At 42.3% G+C, this 20,863-nt stretch overlaps 1 protein-coding gene across 4 annotated transcripts in view; it reads left to right on the top strand.

Moving 5' to 3' along the window:
* The window catches only part of rad51b (RAD51 paralog B), a 521,470-nt gene that overhangs the window by 113,546 nt on the left and 387,061 nt on the right, over positions 1-20,863 (top strand). The gene's annotated exons all lie outside the window — the stretch shown is intronic.

Here is a 20,863-nt window from a genome sequence, read left to right as displayed (position 1 = left end):
ATTTGAGAGAAATACCAGCTGCTTTCTGGAAGTTTAAGTAGGTTTCCTTATGTTTGACTTTAGGGCGTGCCAGCTTTCAGAGAGCCAGGAGAACCGGTTCAGAAACAATGCAAGGTTGGGAGGGATATAAATATAACACAGAGATCTGTAAAGATAAGCTGAGAAAATGTTTGCTTGCCCTGTGTGCTGCAGCATTTCAGACATTGGCTTCAACATAATGTAAGCAGTGGTGAACCTATTTAATTCTCTTGGCCCAGGACCCATTGTAAAACAAACATGCAGCTTTTCTGACCTTCAAGGTCGCTTTGTATTTTGGTGCAGCTTCTGAATTCTACCACTTAGGGTCCACAGTGAGGCATAGGAAGTGTTGAACTCAAACAGTACTGAATATTTCCACTCAAGGGTCTAGGCCCGAAACGTCAGCTTTTGTGCTCCTAAGATGCTGCTCAGCCTGCTGTGTTCATCCAGCTTCACACTTTGTTATCCTGAATATTTTGGGGGTTTTGACCCCCAAGGTCAACTGTTCTGCTGTGTCTTTTGGAGGGCAGTGTCCCCTCCTACCCCTTCCACTTATCCTACCCCTTCCACTTATCCTACCTTAACTTGCCTCACCCTGGCCATGGGTAACACAGCTTATGTTGTGGAGCTGATTAGTGGGTTTTGCACATCCGTAATTTTCACTGCTTTATATTTGGTGGCCATGTCTTCAGCTACCAAGCCTCCCTGTCTTGCAGTTCTAAGTTGTTCCCTAAAACTTACCTTTGCCACTTGTCACTTCTCTTCATACGTTACCTTTAACATCTTCATCACGGATGTGAGTTTGCTTGCTGAGCTGGAAGGTTCATTTTCAGACATTTCGTCACCATACTTGGTAACATCATCAGTGAGCCTCCGACAAAGCACAGGTGTTATGTCCGGCTTTCTATTTATCTGGTTAGGTTTCTTGGGTTGGTGATGTCATTTCCTGCATTGGTGATGTCATTTCCTGTTCTTTTTCTCAGGGGATGGTAGATTGATTTGGAGCCAATGTGTTTGTTGATGGAGTTCCAGTTGGAATGCCATGCCTCTAGGAATTCTCGTGCGTGTCTCTGTTTGGCTTGTCCTAGGATGGACGTGTTGTCCCAATCAAAGTGGTGTCCTTCCTCATCTGTATGTAAGGATACGAGTGATAGTGGGTCATGTGGTTTTGTGGCTAGTTGATGCTCATGTATCCTGGTGGCTAGCTTTCTGCCAGTTTGTCCAATGTAGTGTTTGTCACAGTTCTTGCAAGGTATTTTGTAGATGTCTTCATCATGTTAAGAGCCTATATAAATTCAAAGTATTGAAACTGAAACAGAAGTGGAAGATGTAAATCTCAACTCCTGTGCTGGAGGAGAATTTGACAAGCGATCATAGCTCCTGAAAATTGCACCACTTACTTGCAAAAATGCTTCCTTTTCCCAGGCCTCCATCTGGGAATGCAGCTACGGTCAGTCCTGTGGGGTGGGATCAGAGAAGCCGGGGCACGGGGATGTCTTTCTAATTTTGACTTATTACGGAGAGTTGGATGATCACTTAGGTGAGCTGTAGGCTCTCTGTGTGCTATGTATTGAAACTGCATTATACTGCATGACACCGTGTCACCAGTGGATTGAACAGACTTTACCCAGTGCCCTCAGGATACCTTTGGGCCACCAACCTTCTCTGCAGAACTTCATGACACAACTTTGTGATTTGAAAGTAATTCAGGAGCACAATCACTGCCCGCAGGTTCATGTAGTTCCAAAATAAGTTTAGCCATTACACCGTGGAGGGTATCACAGCTAGGGTGATGTACTTTTGTTGTGTGTTCTTTGGAATAAGCTATGCATGGGGCAGGAATGTGGGAGAATGTTGATATATTGTAAAAGGTGCCCTGTAAACCTTAGTATTTGTTTTCTGAGTCCTCATTATGGAAATGTGGCTATTCACTCAGCTAGGATTCATTGACTAAGCACTGACTATATGGCTCAGCCTGTAGACCTATATAGTGTGAATGGGTCGTACAAACCAAATAGGAACTGATTATCTTGACTGGCCTCAGTCCAACTATCACGCTACATGTATTACTGTATAATGGTCTCCTGCCCTAAAGGACCCATTACACCCATGGTTGGTGAGTTTAAGTTCTGATTGCACCTCTGAATTTATTTGCTTTAAAAGCACTGCATATTTTCATTAGATAAATAGGGGAAAAACTGTTTCCACTTACATTAATTGTAAATAACCAGAGGATACAGATCTAAGATATTTGAATAAAGAAGTGGACAAAGAAGATTCTTTTTAATATTGTCATGCAGTGCCAAAGGGGAAATATATTTATACTTGGAAAAGGAAAGGTTTGTGGCGTATTTGGGAAAAGAGCATGTCAGTGAGATGAATCTGCATAACTCTTTCAAAGAGCTGCCACGAGCCTGATGGTGAAAGTGCATCCTTTTGTACTGTGAGAGAAAATGGGAACTGCAGATGCTGGAGAATTCCAAGATAATAAAATGTGAGGCTGGATGAACACAGCAGGCCAAGCAGCATCTCAGCTCTCTGATGAAGGGTCTAGGCCCGAAACGTCAGCTTTTGTGCTCCTGAGATGCTGCTTGGCCTGCTGTGTTCATCCAGCCTCACATTTTATTATCCTTTTGTACTGTGCAGTGTTATGTAAATGTATATTATTGTTGAGAGACCCTTTGCAAAGTCTGATTTGTAATAAATACTTGGGAACCTTTTTCTCACTTCGTCTTGTAGCTTCTATTTTGAAGCCAAACTGCATTTATTCACCCAGAGCTGTCTGGCCTCCTGTATACCTCCATCTCTACACGAGCATTTATTCACCACCTTGTAGTACTGATTACCTGCCCGTAGATGTCACTGGTTACCTAATGATAGGAACTTCAAGTGGCATCACTAATATTTGTGTTCTTTTTATTTTCTGTTTTTGGAATCAGTTTTCCAATTGATTTCTAACAAAATAAGAAAACAATCAGTGCCAGCATCAAGCACTTGCAGTTACACACAGAATGAGGCCGTTTTTATTACGGCCCCATTAAAGTCGTACAGTTCAAGTGCAGTGCATAAAAATTCCTGTAAATTTCCATAACTAACATTTTCTAAAGAATGAACTAAATATGAAGTGAAAATCCATCAACAGTCTACTTGGTGATTACAGCCCTAGTCATACAGGGTAAAGCTCCTCCACTCTGACTCAGCAAACAGTCCCATGGCAAGTACAGAATGAATTACATCAGATTAAAGTTCCCATTTGTTATCCAATAATCCTTATGTCTGTGCAATATTCCAGTTGTTTTCTTGAAATATAGACTATATGAGCAGGGGGTAGGAGCAAACCATAAGAATAACCTGTGTAATATTAAGTAGAAATGTTGGATACAAATTTAATTTCTTAACAAGTAATATGTGTTTTTTAAATTTAACTTTTCACACCTCCAGACATGACCTTTTTATTGCCTTCCTTTTGAGCTCCATGATGTACGGACCCTGCTTGTATGACACTCAGCCCCTGGAATTCTCAGGCATTAGCAAATATTCACCCTCCCCTCCCTGCTTTCAATGCACCAAAATTCAAAATCCTCATTCACATTGCAAAGTTTCTTCACAGTTCCCTGTTGAACTAAATCTTTGTCATGCCACTGTATCTTCAAGTACCATTCTTTATTTATGTAGCCCTTACTCCTGCTGATGCTTTGGTTTTTCTCTCTGGAACTCCTCCTTAAATCCCTTAATCTCATTCCCTATTCCATTTGCTTGGCTTTTCTTCTGCTTGTCTGCCAAACCAAGTCTTTACAACAAAGTGTGAAGCTGGATGAACACAGCAGGCCAAGCAGCATCTTAGGAGCACAAAAGCTGATGTTTTGGGCCTAGACCCTTCGTCAGAGAGAAGTCTTTATACGTGGACAGATTTCATTCTGTGTGTTCACACAAGAGTTTCTTCCTGCCTTCTCATCTGATAGAGTGTTCAAAACCTTTCTGCTGTCATTGTCAGGTTATCACTGTGTCATCTATTTGCTCTTTCTTCATGCCTGTTTACCAAATGGCCTTCACAATGGGCGACATACACAACTGCGCTACGTTTTTACGCTCTCTCATGTCTGCCGCTGCACTGTCTAGCAAGAGGTACCAAAGTGAGATCAAGCTTTGGAAGTTAGCTAATGCCAATTAGTGTGGCCCCTTCACCATTTTGGGAGCTGAGAACAGCTCCCTCAGCTTGGTTAGAATGTTACATTTTTCTTACAATAACATGAAGTTTGGGAGACCAGAAGCTGTAAGCATAGAAAGGTGACTAGCTGAGTTCAGAAAAGGAATGCCGCTCTCCTTTTATTTAAATGTGCCTTCAACACCCATTTTCTGCTCAGTAGTAGTTATGTGACAGTCCTTTGTCAGCAGGCATTTATTCACATAATAATTAGTGCATGTGCACTCATTCTCATACCCATTCACGACATATACAGACTCCTTTAAGTGCATACTTATGTACATGGATGGTTACCTGTATTGTCACATCCTGACATTCTCATTTACGCTCATGCTTGCACTTTCTCACTTGTAGAGCTAAACAGTAAGTGATTCTGAACACTGAACAAAGTAAGGTGGGGTGTTATTATTAGTAATTTAGTGGCAGTGCTTTACAAGTTGCGAGTGGGTTAGCCCCAGGCTGCTCTAACAGTATCAAATCTAACTGTATACCCTATAGAAGGTCTAAAGAAACAGATGTTCTGTGGTTCAGAAAATTCTTTGTGCTGAAGAGTGGTGGGTATGGGGATTAAGTGGCAAGCAATACATGGAAGAAACTAAATATGAGTTCAGAGATATGAGGAGTAGAAATAATATTACTAAGATTACAGGGGCTAAGTAATCAGCTTGATGGAAAAGAAAATTCAAATACTGTTTGAATTGAGGAACTGGGCATTTAAAGTCATTTAAGGATAATGAAAATGAATGACCAAGACCACAGACCAGAAGATTTTGGCAACTAGCCATGGAAATATAACTTGATGCAAATGAGATGCTGTGTCAAACACCAGTTGGACCTGTTAAGGGAGACTTGAGATATAAACTAAATTCCCGTCTGCTCTCTCAGACGCATGTAAAAGATCCTGTGACATGAATTTTAAAAAAAGTGTCTGCCAATATTTATCCCACATCCAACAGAACTAAAACAGATTGTAGGTCCTTTTTGCTTTGTTGTAAGTGGGGGGGTTTGCTTTGCACAGGTTGGCTGTCACATTTCCCACCTTGCAACAGAGATAGCACTTCATTGGCTGATAGGCACTTTGCAACTTACTGAAGTTATGTTTATGAATGTGAGTGTATCTTTTACGCTGGCTTTTTTTAATAAAAAAATTCATTCACAGGATGCAGGCATTGCTAACTAGGCCAGCAATTATTGCACGTCCCTAATTGCCCAGAGTCAAATACATTGCTGTGGATCAGGTCTGGAGTCATATTTAGGCCAGACCAAGTAAGGATGGCAGTTTCCTTCCCTAAAGGATATTAGTGAAACAATCGACAGTAAGTCCCAGAGTTTTACTGAAGTCAAATGGCAAATCGTTGAATGATGGGGTTTGAACCCGGGTTTCTGGATTAACAGTCCAGTAATAATGCCACTAGGCCATTGCTTCCCTTTTATAGACCAAAAAGGTCCTTTTAAGGGAGACTTCACAAAAACCTATTTATAATGTAATAAGCAATAGAAGCAGGAGTTGACCCTGAATGAGTTCACGTGACACGAGTTTGGACTGACCTGCAGTCCCGTCCAGAGCAAATCTGTCAGGAGACCACTTAGTTATCCTCCAGTACTGTCTTCATTTGGAAAGCATAGTTCATAAATGCAGCCTTGTTGTACTGTGTTAAAAAGGCAGCTCCTTTTTATGATTCATGTTTTAAAAATGGAGTAGAGGCACTTGGCCCCGAAGGTGTTAAAGAGGAATCTCTTTCACCCCTCTTCCACCTCCTTGGTGAGTGGGAGAATGAATAGATGTTTTCTGCATTGTTGCATTATAGCAGCAGAGAGCCAGGAAGTTTCCCAAAGCTGTCTCTGAGAGACACTGTTCCCATTGTAGGCCCCAAACAATTAGAGTCACAAAACATCCTCTCTTATTCCTCTCCACCTTGTTCCTCACTGTAAGATTAGCAAGAAATGTACTGGAACACACAGGAAGGGTTCGGCAATACTTGTGTCTCCATATTCCATGAGCTTTGTTCGGAAAGGTTGAAAATCTGAAGTGGAATTTGAATTAAAAATGCTTCTGGTGATGGCACCAGTTTAACTCTTTGTGTGCTTGAACAAAATGATCAATTGTTTGCAAAATGAAAAAAGCATTCTGTTGCACCTATGCTGGTCATCAGAGCTATTAATCCTCCTTCTTGCCCTTCTTCTATTACTTTTTAAACCTATCTCCACTTATTTACCCAGTACTATGTATTGGTTTTATCTTCCTTTTCTCAACTACCATGTGCATAACAATACAAAAATTTGCTCAAACTATCTAACTTAATACCAACATTGGTATCTTTTAAAAATGTTGTTCAAATCTTTTAGTAAAATGTTTGTGTTTGTGAGTAATGTCAACTTTCCTTGTCACCTACTGGATGCGTATTATGCCTCGTGTCCTGGTCAAAATTTATCCTTGAGCCATTGTAATTGAAATATTATCCAGTACCTCACTGTGATTATGGGAACTTGTGTGTAGATGTCTTGCATGGTTTCCTTCTCTTCCAAAATGGGTCATCAGTTATAAAGCAATAAACAATGTGAAAGGCAATGTCTAGAAATGCAAGTCTGTCTTTGAAGGCTATTAACTGAACCACATTCATCAAGATGGTCTTGTGTGATCTCAAATCTGCCCGACTGAGTAACCTATCTTACATTGGGTGAGAAGTAGGGTTGCCATAGTGAGCTTTAGCGACTCAAATCTGGGGATGGTGGAAGGGAAGCCAACTGGAGACCTCTTCCCATTGTGTCGACACCTGAATTGAATTTGCTTTATTGTCGTGTAATCAAATGAGTATGGTGTAAAGATTATGAGTTGCCATTTAGGGTGCCATCTAAGGTACAAGGTACTGATTCTTCAGTAGAAGTTCTTAATAAAAAGAACTGGAAAGCTAAAAAAATTAAAAGTCCAGCATTATAGATTATAAGGATAAATTAGAAATAGAGAAATAAAAAGTTCAGGACATCAGTCCTTCCTTCCCAGTCCATGCACCTTGCACCCAGTCTGTGCCAGGCTTCACCTCAAGGCCAGGAGACAGCTCTGGAATCACCTTAACCTCAGCATGGGCTTGTGGTATTATGCTGGTCCCCTGCTGAGGCCAAGCGTTCAGGGTGTCACTGAGAAGAAATAAGAGAGGGGGGAATAAAACTCAAAAGAGCAAAAAAGAAAACGAAACAGATGGAGTGGATGAGCTCCAGCTGTAGTGTCCTACTGTGCCACCATCTTTGAATTTTACCAAGGGTGGGTGAGAACCTCACTATCCTTTATTATCGCAGTGAAGTAACAAAAAGCCTTTGGGATTCTGAGTGAGTGTTAGTCTTCTGGAGATTACTGGTTTGAGTGAGGATGTGGAAATGCCTGTGCTGAACTGGGGTGGACAAAGTCAAAAATTGCACAACACCAGGTTATAGTCCAACAGGCTTGTTTGAAAATGCAAGCTTTTGGTGCTCAGCTCCTTCCTCAGGTGTAGCATGAGAGAGAGAGGATATTAGACACAGAATTTATAAGCAGAAAGTGACAATCCTAAAACTGGTCACCTCTCATTGAATCTTTAACCAGTTAGGAAAAAGACTACTGATTGAAATGCAAAATCCAGACTCCTTTCAAGTTATTGCCCTGGGATAAAGCGACATCTTAGATTAGACAATACATTTGAGGTGTGAGGTCTTGCTTAGAATCTGTCAATGTTTTAACCTGGGGTCAGGTTTTATTTTTTTGAGCAAAACAAAATGCATCTGCAATTATACAAACATCTTGGATGAAGTAATTTGTGTGTGTGTGTGTGTGTGTGTGCATATATCTGTGCAAGTGTGTGAGTTTGTGTGTAGGAGTTTACAGTGTAGCAGGGTCACCTGTAGTGTGACATGAACCCACGATCATGAACCCATTCTCATGAGTATGGAACCTGGCTATCAGCCTCTGCCGAGCAATTTTGCGTTGTTGTGTATCCCTTTGACAACCGGTTCTTTATTTCAGACACTTGAGACAGCCATGGGGACCAAATTTGCACTCCAGTTTGCCAACATTTTCATGCACAAGCTTGAACAAAACTTCTTTGCTACATAGGATTTCCAACTAACGCAATACACCAGATACATTGATGATATTTTCTTCCTTTGGTCTCGTAGCGACGAATCACTTAAACAACGACATAGTGATATCAAAAAGTTTTATCCCACCATCAGACTTACCATGGGCTACTCTTTAGAATTAGTCTCACTCTTGAACACATGCATCTCCATGAAGTACAGGTACCTCAGTACTTTGCTGTACTACAAGCCCATGGATAACCTCACAATGCTGCTCTTCTCTATCTTCCAGCCTAAACATATAAAAATGCCATCCACTATGGATAAGCCCTACATGTACACAAGACCTGCTGAGATGAAGGGGAAAGCGATGGACACCTGAAGGTGTTGAAGAGTGTCCTCCTATATACAGGATACGATACTGAACGCATTGATCGCCAATTCCATCGTGCCACAGCAAGAGAAAGTGTTGACCTCCTCAGAAGATTGCCATGAGATATGACCAATATTGTTGTCAAGTATTTCCCTGGACCAGAGAAACTACATCATGTTCTTCCCAGCTTTCAACACAATTATCAATGACGATGAGTAACTTATCACGGTCTTCCTTAATGCCTCCACTTCTCGCCTTTAAACAACTGCCAAACCTTAAACAGATTATTGTTCGCAGCAAATTACCCAGCCTTCAGGATGGCATCGACCACAACACCACACAACCCTGCTGTGACAAACTCTGCAATACATGCCAGATCATCAACATGGATACTACAGTTACAAGTGGAAACACCACCCACCGTGTACATGGCAGATACTCATGTGACTCAGCCAATAGTGTCTGTCTGATACAATGCAGGCAAGGATGCCCCGAGGCATAGTTTATTGGCGAAACCATGTAGACGCTATGACAATGGATGAATGGATACTGCACAATAATCACTGGACAGGAGTGTTTCCTCGCAGTGGGGGAACACTTCAGCGGTCAAGGACACTCAGCCTCTGATCTTTGGATAGATGTCCTCCAACGTGGACTTTGAGATTCACAACAATGCAAAATTGCTGAGCGGAGACTGATAGCTAAGTTCCATGCCCATGAGGATAGCCTGAATCACGATCTTGGGTTTGTGTCACACTACAGGTGACTCCAACTCACTCCATACGCCAATACACAAGCATGCCTGAGCACACTCGCACTCTTGCTCTCCCACTCACGCATACCCTCTCTCTTACACACACATTCTCTCTTTCCACACACACACACGAATTACGTCATCCAAGATGTTTGTGGAGTTGCAGATTATATTCTGTTTTGCTCAAAAAAAAACCTGACCCCCGTTTAAAAAAAATAGATTCTAAGCAAGGCTTGACACCTAAAATGCCTGAATGCGGCCTGAGACATCACCTCTTGTATACGTTGTTAAAACGTTTAATTGTCTAGGCACAATGACTTGAAAGGAATATGAATTTTGCATTTCAGTCAGTAGTCTCCCTTGCAGCTGATTAAGATTCAGCAAGAGGTGGCCAGTTTTAGGGTTCTTACTTATAAATTCTGTGTCTTACACGCTCTCTCTCACACCATGCCTGAGGAAGGAGCTGAGCTCGGAAAGCTGGTGTTTTCAAATAAACCTGTAGGACTGAGTAATGACATGCTAAATATGGCGAACTCCACAGATACAAGCAGTGTGTGAGGTGGAGCTCATTTCAGAGTTGTCAAGTGTTGACTCTTTGCAGAGCAAATCCTTTTAGGTTTGACAGCAATCACACTCAAGCTATGAGCAGCATAGATACATTTAAGGGGAATGTAGATTTAGTGTATGAGGGTGAAAAGGGTAGAAGCTTATATTGGTGGGGCAAATGAAGCAACTTGGGAGAAGTTGATGAACTGATATTGATTTGTTGGACAAAATGGCCTGTTTCTGAGCTGTAAATACTATGTAAAACTGTACAATATGGAATAATAAAGATACAAGAGGCAGATCAATTTCCCAATGGTAGTAATTTTGTGCTCCATGTCAATGTAATCTGTGGGTTGATTTGTCTGTGGATTTGTAGCATGGCTTGGAAGAAACACAGGCTGACGAGCACAGAATGCACAGCGGGTGGGAAAGCTTCAGTTTTAATCTCAAAGCTTGGCTTGATAGCATTATTACTGAACATGTTGGCTGTGTTCTAAAAGATAAATCTGCCACACAGGACCAGTGGTAGGTGATGCAGGAAACATTGAGTGTTCACCCAACTTAACCTCACTCTCACCAATCTACTTGAATCGGATGCAAATGCCCATGATTAGCACTAGTGGGAGTTAATTTTCAGAAGGCAGTGTGATGTTAAGTCATATTTACGCTGAAGAATCTTTTCACCATGTTGTCATAATACCATTATGCCAAATGATATAATTAATATTTGTTGCAGCTCACTGCAGAGTAAACCATGGGGTACTGTAGGCCATCAGTAAATGCTGAATTGAATTCAAACAAAATTTACCTTCCTTGCATGTGATATATATGACTCAAGACCCACAACATTATGGCTGACTTTTTAAATGCTTTCCAAAATAGCCAGGTATCTGGACCAGATGCAAGGCAATTGCCACATCTTCTCAAAGGCAATTGAAATTGGGTAATAAATGCTGACCTAGCCAGTGACACCCACGTACTGTCGAGTATATAAATGTGAACTGAAAAAAAATCAAGTCACTCCATGTGACCATTATCCAGTGCATTTAACTGTTGCTTACAGCAAACGCTATTCTCCCCCCCGCCACCCCAATACATCATGCTGGCAATAGTACTGAAGACCTGCACCAGAACTCGTCATGTCCTTAACCAAGGTAGGAGCAAATTACTGCAGTTGCTGGAATCTGTACTAAAAATAACAATGCTGGAGATCAGATGAAGAGCCACGTGGACTCAACATTAGCTTCCTCACTCTCTATGGATGCAGTCTGACCCACTGTGATCTCCAGCATTTTTGTTTTCATGTTCTTAGCTAAGCTGTTCAAGGACAGCTATAACATTGGTAATTGGCTGGCAGTGTAGAAAATGCCCATTTTTACAAAATTCAGAATGTGACTGATTCATCTAATTATCATCCCATCATCAGCAATGTGATGGAACGTGTTGTTGACTATTAAGCAGCACTCACTCAGCAATAAACTGCTCACCAGATGTGAATTTCAGATGTAAACTGAGAGTCTATGCCCTTTAATCAAGGCAGCAATTGACATGATGAGCTGGTAGGTGGCACACTGAATGAAGAGAGAAGGGCATGCCAGGAAAATCATTAAACATACTTAAAAAATCAGTCTGGTGATGTTAAAACCCAGGACTACATGCATGCCAAGTATAGGAAGGCAGTGATAGACAAGGGATTCTATAATCATCAGAGTAAACCTCAGCTCTGCAGTTGTTCCATACCCAGTTGTGAACAGCAATAGAAGGCTCCACTAATATCCCCATTGTCAATGTTGAGAAGAAGCCCTGCACATAAGTTTGAAACACCAGTTTTAAGCATTTCCAACTATCTTGAACCCGAGGTGCCACATCTATCTCATTGTCCACCTGAGTTCCCTAGCATCACAAATACCAGTCCTCAGCCAAGTTGATTCCCTCCACCTGAAACTCTGAAGGCACTGTATAGTGGAAAGACTGGTGTTTGGAAAATTACCCAAGGCACCTCCTGTCTGCAAACCCAATCAAACTAATTACTGCCACCATCAGTCTACACTTGATTATCAACAAAGTGATAAAGAAGTAGGCCATTCAACCCTTTGAGCTTACTCTGTCATTCAAAATGATCACGACTTATCATCTAGTATCTTGTTCTTGCTTTCACCCCAGAACCTTTTGATTCTTTTAGCCCTAAGAACTAGACCTAACTCCTTTCGGAAACATTGTACTTTTGTCTCAACCGCTTTCTATGGCAGGAAATTTCACAGGCTTACCTCTCTCTGGGTGAAGAAACTTCTCCTCCTATCAGTCCTAAATAGCCTAACCCCTATCAAGGCAGCATTTACTCGAGTGAGTTATCAAGGAACCCCAGCAAGACTGATGGTAATTGAAATCAGGGAGAAATGACTTCTGTGGAAGAACCTGTACCGAGTCCAAATGAAGATGGTCGTGGATTTTGGAAGTCAATCATTTCAGTCCTGGGACATCGCTTCAGGAGCTCTGTTGTATGTGATGCTGTAAATCCAATTATCTTCAGCTGCTTCCTTATTCACAACTCCTCCCAATACTACAGCACCTTTTATTGAAATGCAACAAGGTGTGGCCAGTATTCAGGCTCGTGCTGATAGGTGGCATGCTGAATTCACGCTGTAGAAGTGCTAGGCAATGGCTATCTCCATCAAAAGAGACTCTAATTATCCCACCTTGACATTTAATAGTATTGCCCTTGCTGAATCCCATAATGTCAACATCCGGGGAATTTGTATCGATCAGAAGCTGAACTGCAGTTATCATATAAATACAGTGGCTATAGAGTCTAGGGGCGCTGCTGCAGTAACTTGCCTTATGTCTCCCCGTTGCCCATTCATAATCTACTAGGCACAATTACAGAATACAATGGAATACTTCCCATTTGCCAGGATAAGTGCAACGACAACAACTTTCAAGGAATTCAACACTATCCAGGGTGAAGCAGCCTGCTTGGAGGTATCCATCTACCACCATCAGCACTCACTCCTGTCACCACCGACGTTATCTCCAGTGTATGCTAACTACAAGATGCGCTGTAGCAAAACACTTTCCGAACTCATGACCTCGGTCACTTTGAAGGATAAAGATAGCAGATGCGTGGGAGCACAGATGTCTGTGTCCCCGCCTTGAAGCCACCCAAATCCGGTCTTGGAATTATATTGCTACTGTTCTCTGTCACTGGGCTAAAATCCTAGTGTTTCTTTCCTTATAAGGCTGTGGGTGTCCTTTACCTCAAGAATTACAGTGGTTCAAGAAGGCAGCTCACTACCACTTTTCCATGCAGTTACAGATGAGCAGTAAATGCACCTAGGCAGCAATATCCTCATTCTGTTAACAAATGAAAAATTATGGGTAAGTAATAAATGCTGGCCTCAGCAGCCACATCCACATAGTCATACATGCAGAAACAGAACCTTCGGTCTAACTCATCAGTGCCGACCAGACATCCCATTCTGACCTCATCCCATTTGCCACCATTTGGCCCATATCTGTCTAAACTCTTCCTATTCATACAATCATCCAGATGCCTTTTTAAATGTTGTAATGCTGTACCCGCCTCCACTGTGTTCTCTGGTAGCTCGTACCATACACGCACCACTTTCTGCTTGAAAAGGTTACCTCTTAGGTCCTTTTTAAATCTTTCCCCTTTCACTTTAAACTTATGCCCTCTAGTCTTGGACTCTCCAACCCAGGAAAAAGACCTAGGCTATTCTCCCTATCCATGCCTCTCATGACTTTTATAAACCTCTATAAGGTCAGCTTTCAGTCTCCAACATTCCAAAATAGCTCCAGCCTATTCAGTCTCTCCCTACAACTCAAACTCTCCAGCCCTGACAGCATCTTTGTAAATTTTTTCTGCACCCTCTCAAGTTTAACGACATCCTTCCTTTAGCAGGGCGACCAGAATTGTACACAATATATGAAAAGTGGCTTCACCAATGTCCTGGAAAACCACAACATGGTGACCTAACTCCAGTATTTAATACAATGATTAATGAAGGCAGGCATACCAAAAGCCGCCTTTGTTATCTTATCTTACACCAACTCCACCTGCAAGGAACTATGCACCTGTACCCCTAGGTCCCTTTGTTCAGCAGCACTCCCCAGGCCTCTCCCACTAACTGTGTAAGCCGTGTCCTTGCTCATCTTACCAAAATGCAACACCTCACCTTTACCTAAATTAAACTCCAACTGCTAATCCTTGGCCCATTGGTTTATCTAATCAAAGTTCTGTTGTACTTTGAGATAACCTCCTTAACTGTCCACTTCACCACCTATTTTGGTATAATCTGCAAACATACTAGCCATATCTTCTATATTTGCATCCAAATCATTTATATAAATGACGAAAAGCAGTGGTCCCAGCACCGTTCCTTTTGGAACACCTCTTGTTATAGGCCTCTAGTCTGAAAAGCAACCCTCTACCAATACCCTCTGTCTCCTCCCTTCAAACCAATTTGCATCCAATTGGCTGTCTCGTCAGGATTCCATATAGAACATAGAACATAGAACAGTACAGCACAGAACAGGCCCTTCAGCCCACGATGTTGTGCCGACCATTGATCCTCATGTATGCACCCTCAAATTTCTGTGACCATATACATGTCCAGCAGTCTCTTAAATGACCCCAATGACCTTGCTTCCACAACTGCTGCTGGCAACGCATTCCATGCTCTCACAACTCTCTGCGTAAAGAACCTGCCTCTGACATCCCCTCGATACTTTCCACCAACCAGCTTAAAACTATGACCCCTCGTGCTAGCCATTTCTGCCCTGGGAAATAGTCTCTGGCTATCAACTCTATCTATGCCTCTCATTATCTTGTATACCTCAATTAGGTCCCCTCTCCTCCTCCTTTTCTCCAATGAAAAGAGACCGAGCTCAGTCAACCTCTCTTCATAAGATAAGCCCTCCAGTCCAGGCAGCATCCTGGTAAACCTCCTCTGAACCTTCTCCAAAGCATCCACATCTTTCCTATAATAGGGCGCCCAGAACTGGACGCAGTATTCCAAGTGCGGTCTAACCAAAGTTTTATAGAGCTGCAACAAGATCTCACGACTCTTAAACTCAATCCCCCTGTTAATGAAAGCCAAAACACCATATGCTTTCTTAACAACCCTGTCCACTTGGGTGGCCATTTTAAGGGATCTATGTATCTGCACACCAAGATCCCTCTGTTCCTCCACACTGCCAAGAATCCTATCCTTAATCCTGTACTAAGCTTTCAAATTCGACCTTCCGAAATGCATCACCTCGCATTTATCCAGGTTGAACTCCATCTGCCACCTCTCAGCCCATCTCTGCATCCTGTCAATGTCCCGCTGCAGCCTACAACAGCCCTCTACACTGTCAACGACACCTCCGACCTTTGTGTCGTCTGCAAACTTGCTGACCCATCCTTCAATTCCCTCGTCCAAGTCATTAATAAAAATTACAAACAGTAGAGGCCCAAGGACAGATGACCTAACTTACTGTATGGAATCTATTTGACTGCTTTGCTGAATTCCATATAGGCAATGCTTACTGCTCTGCCTTCTCAATCTTCTTTGTCACTTCTTCAGAAAACTCAGCCAAGTTGGTGAGATGTGATTTCCCACACTCAGAGCCATGTTGACTATCCCTAATCTGTCCTGCTTTTCCAAAAGTGTATAAATCACAATCCCCTCCAACAACTTACCCATCACTGATGTAAGGCTCACCAGTCTATAGTTCCTTAGCATTTCCTTACAGCCTTCCTTAAACAATAGCATCACATTAGCCATCTTCCAGTCTTCTGGCACCTCACCTGTTGCATTGAGTCAATAAAGTGATGCACAGAGATCCAGGGCTGGTGTATTGCCCATGATATAATCATTTGAAACCTCTTCATTTATCAGATGGATTTTCTTGAAGAACAAATGTGGATCAAACCTAGCCTATCCATTGCAACAGGTTAGTTTAGAGGCATTAGACTATCCAAGCATTATTTGCCTGCCTGATTTATGTTCGGCATTTTCAATCTTTCCAGCAGCACTCGGGCTGTTACTATCTGCCAGACCTCCAGGACATCTCCTATTAGGCTGTATTTCAAGGAATGCAAGCCTTCATTTATGTCGGCATATTAGAGAAACTAAGATTGTATTGTTTGTAGCAGGGATGTTTAAAAGAAGACTTAATTATGCACAAAATCATGGAGGGGTTTGATAGAGTAAAACAAGGAGGTGAATTAATAACTGGAGGGGACATATTTAAGATACTTGGCAAAAGAACTGGGGAAGATAAGTTTTTAATGCACATTTATTATCAGGAATAAAAAAAGGTTAGGCAGCACGGTGGCTCAGTGGTTAGCATTGCTACCTCACAGCACCAGAGATCCCCCGGGTTCAGTTTCACCCTTGGGCAGCTGTCTGTGTGGAGTTTGTGCATTCTCCCTGTGTCTGCGTCGGTTTTCTGCAGGTGCTCCGGTTTCCTCCCACAGTCCAGAGATGCGCAGGCTAGGTGGATTGGCCATGTTAAATTGCCTGTAGTGTTCAGGGATGTGTAGATTAGGTGGGTTAAAGGGGGATGGCTCTGACGGTTGGTGTGAACTTGTTGGCTGTGGGCTGAAGGGCCTGTTTCCCCACTGTAGGGATTCTATGATCTGTGATTCTATGAGGCTGCTTTTATGCTAACTCGTAAAAGAAAATTGGTTATATACTGCAAAAGAAAATATTTTCCCCGATACAGACAATGAACAAAGGAGTCAAAGAAATAGATAGTACTGGCACCAAATATTTGATAAAAACAAAAGTCCAAATTCCTCCTCCTGTCCAGTATTATTCTGATTTTCAGGACAAATATGCTAGAGAAAGTAAAGTCATGCACTTGAATGCTGTCATCAAGCAAACACTCCTAGGGAGGCCATTTGACCAGTAAATGGGTCACCAGACCTGAAACATTAACTCTGATTTTTTTTTTCTTCACAAATGCTACCAGTCCTGTTGAGCTTTTCTAGCAACTTCTACTTTTGTGACCAGTAAATGAGGCAGACAGTAACAAATCAATGCATTGCACCCACACCCTTCATAAAGGGGCTGAGTTGCAAACTAGAGTTTAAACTGTGCTCCTCCTGTCTTGTGACCATTTAAAAGTTGTGCACCAACTTGTGCAGTGCTCAGTCCTACCAAAAAAAATTGCCTCCACAGTTGGATCATTGTGCTATCATCAACATCTACTCAATAAATTGCATGCAATGTGAAATACAACTGTTTGTTCACAGTTACTTATTCACGAGTTATATTTGTTTCAGTAAGCATTACAAAGCTTGTGTTTCAGGAAAAGCTGAGCAATGTTATATGTATCACTCTGAAAGAGGTTGGACTGGATTTCTGATTGAAAACGAAAGATTTGCAGGGTTGTGTGGAAGCAGCAGGAGAGACAGGGAAAGGAAATGTCTCTTGCAAAGAACCAGTGCACGGGTCATGGGCTGAATGTCCTTGTTCTGTACTCGTTGACTGTTTAGATCTTGCATTCTTCATCACTTTGGATCATCAACATAACCTGTGTGTATTTAAGACCATAAGACATAGGAGTGGAAGTAAGGCCATTCGGCCCATCAAGTCCACTCCACCATTTAAATCGTGGCTGATGGGCATTTCAACTCCACTTTCCTGCACTCTCCCCGTAGCCCTTGATTCCTTCTGAGATCAAGAATTTGTCGATCTCTGCCTTGAAGGCATCCAACGTCCTGGCCTCCACTGCACTCCGTGGCAATGAATTCCACAAGCCCACGACTCTCTGGCTGACGAAATGTCGTCTCATTTCAGTTTTACATTTACCCCCTCTAATTTTAAGGCTGTGCCCACGGGTCCTAGTCTCCCCGCCTAACGGAAACAAGTTCCCAGCGTCCGCCCCTTCTAAACCATACATTATCTTGTAAGTTTCTATTAGATCTCCCCTCAACCTTCTAAACTCTAATGAGTACAATTCCAGGATCCTTCACCGTTCATCATATGTTAAACCTACCATTCCAGGAAACATCCGTGTGAATCTCCGCTGGACACGCTCCAGGTCTAGTATGTCCTTCCTGAGTGTGGGGCCCAAAATTGGACACAGTATTCTAGATGGGGCCTAACTAGATCTTTATAAAGCTTCAGAAGCACGTCGCTGCTTTTATATTCCAACCCTCTTGAGATAAACGACAACATTACATTCGCTTCTTAATCACAGACACTACCTGCAAGTTAACCTTGAGAGAATCCTGGACCAACACTCCCAGATCCCTTTGTACTTCTGCTTTGCGAATTTTCTCACCATTTAGAAAATAGTCCATGCCTGTATTCTTTTTTCCAAAGTGCAAAACGTCACGTTTACTCAAATTGAATTTCATCAGCCATTTCCTGGACCGCTGTCTTACACTGTCTAAATCTTTCTGCAGCTTCCCCACCTCCTCAGTACTACCTGCCTGTCCACCTATCTTCGTATCATCGGCAAACTTCGCCAGAATGCCCCCAGTCCCTTCATCCAGATCATTAATATATAAAGTAAACAGCTGCGGCCCCAACACCGAACCCTGCAGGACACCACTCGTCACCGGTTGCCATTCTGAAAAAGAGCCTTTTATCCCAACTCTCTGCCTTCTGTCAGACAGCCAATCCTCAATCCAAGCCAGGAGCTCACCTCGAACTCCATGGGCCCTCACCTTACTCGGCAGCCTCCCATGAGGCACCTTATCAAAGGCCTTTTGGAAGTCTAGATAGATAACATCTCATGGGTTTCCCTGGTCTAACATACTTGTTACCTCTTCAAAGAATTCTAACAGGTTTGTCAGGCATGACCTCCCCTAACTAAATCCATGCTGACTTGTTCTAATCTGACCCTGCACTTCCAAGAATTTAGAAATCTCATCCTTGACAATGGATTCTAGAATTTTACCAGCTACCAAGGTTAGGCTAATCGGCCTATAATTTTCCATCTTTTGCCTTGATCCTTTCTTAAACAAGGGGGTTACAACAGCAATTTTCCAATCATCTGGGACTTTCCCTGACTCCAGTGACTTTTGAAAGATCATGATCAAGCCTCCACTATTTCCTCAGCCACCTCCCTCAGAACTGTAGGATGTAGCCCATCCTTTAGCTTTTCTAGCACTTTCTCTTTTGTAATGCGTAACATACTCAACTCTGCCCCCTGGCTCTCCCTAATTGTTGGCATACTACTCATGTCTTCCACTGTGAAGACTGACGCAAAGTACTTATTAAGTTCTTCAGCTATTTCCTTATCTCCCGTCACTAGCCTTCCAGCATCAATTTGGTGTAGCCCAATATCTACTTTTGCCTCTCGTTTGTTTCTTATGTATTGAAAGAAGCTTTTACTATCATTTCTAATATTACTAGCTATTACTAACTATTACTAGCTAGCCTATCTTCATATTCAATGCTCTCCTTCCTTATTGCTCTCTTTGTTATCCTCTGTCTGTTTTTGTAGCCTTCCCAATCTTCTGATTTCCCAGTGCTCTTGGCCACTTTATAGGCTGTCTCTTTTTCTTTGACATATTTCCTGACTTCCTTTGTCAGCCATGGCTGTCTAATCCCACCCCGGATTATCTTTCTTTTCTTTGGGATGAACATCTGTACTGTGTCCTCAATTACACCTAGAAACTCCTGCCATTGTTGGTCTACTGTCTTCTCCACTAGGCTCTGCTTCCAGTTGATTTTCGTCAATTCCTCTCTCATGCCCCTGTAATTACCTTTATTTAACTGTAACACCATTACATCTGATTTTGCCTTCTCTCTTTCAAACTGCAAACTGACCTCTACTATATTATAATCGCTGCCTCCTAAGTGTTCCCTTACTTTAAGGCCTTTTATAAAGTCTGGCTCATTACATAGCACTAAGTCCAGAATAGCCCGCTCCCTTGTGGGCTCCATCACAAGCTGTTCCAAAAAGCCATCCTGCAAACATTCCATGAATTCCCTTTCTTTGGATCCACCGGCAACATTATTCACCCAATCCACCTGCATATTGAAATCCCCCATGATCACCGTGACCTTAGCCTTTCTGACATGCCCTATCTATTTCTTGGTGCATCTTGTGCCCCTGGTCCTGATCACTGTTAGGAGGTCTGTACATAACTCCCATTATAGTGTTTTTGCCTTTGTGGTTCCTCGATTCCATCCACACAGACTCCACATCTTCTGACCCTATGTCATTCAGTGACGTAGATTTAATTCCATTCTTAACTAACAAGGCAACCCCACCCCCCTGCCCACCTCCCTGTCTTTTCGATATGTTGTGAATCCTTGGATGTTTAACTGCTAGTCCTAAACTCCCTGCAACCAATGCTCTGTGATGCCTACCACATCATAATCATTCAGGAGGATTTGTGCTGTTAATTCATCTACTTTGTTGCGAATACTATGAGCATTTAGATAAAATGCCTTAATGCTAACTTTCTTATCATTATTAGAGAGGTTGGAAATCCCAAGATCTCTTCAGCTATCCTTCCTTTTTACTGTATTCCTAGTCTGCCTCGAGCTTAAATCCACCTGTACACATGCTATCCTGTTGCTTGTCTTTCCATTTAACTCCGTACTCCCTGTCTCTTTCACTTTCCCTTCCCCCGACTCAGATTTGGTGGCTTTAAGTGAACAAAATCTGAAAAGGTGCCTCAGAGGAACGTATTCAAACAAAACATGACAGTGTAGTACTTAAGGATATCTAAGCTGGGAAAAAGTAGCTTTTAGAGAACATCTTTAGAAGAAAAAAAAGGTTCTTGGTGAAGGAATTCTGGCTTTTGGGCCTTTGCAAATGAAGACATGGATGTCAACGTTGGAATGATTTAAAATCGGGTGCACTCAAATTGGAGGAGTGCAGATATCTCAGAATGTTATGGGGACAGGAAGAGATTGGGACAGGGAGGGACGAGGTTACAGAGGAATTT

Source organism: Stegostoma tigrinum, chromosome 10, assembly GCF_030684315.1.
Source record: "Stegostoma tigrinum isolate sSteTig4 chromosome 10, sSteTig4.hap1, whole genome shotgun sequence".
In the NCBI taxonomy this organism is placed as follows: domain Eukaryota; kingdom Metazoa; phylum Chordata; class Chondrichthyes; order Orectolobiformes; family Stegostomatidae; genus Stegostoma; species Stegostoma tigrinum.
This window is presented reverse-complemented; position numbering and strand designations above follow the sequence as displayed.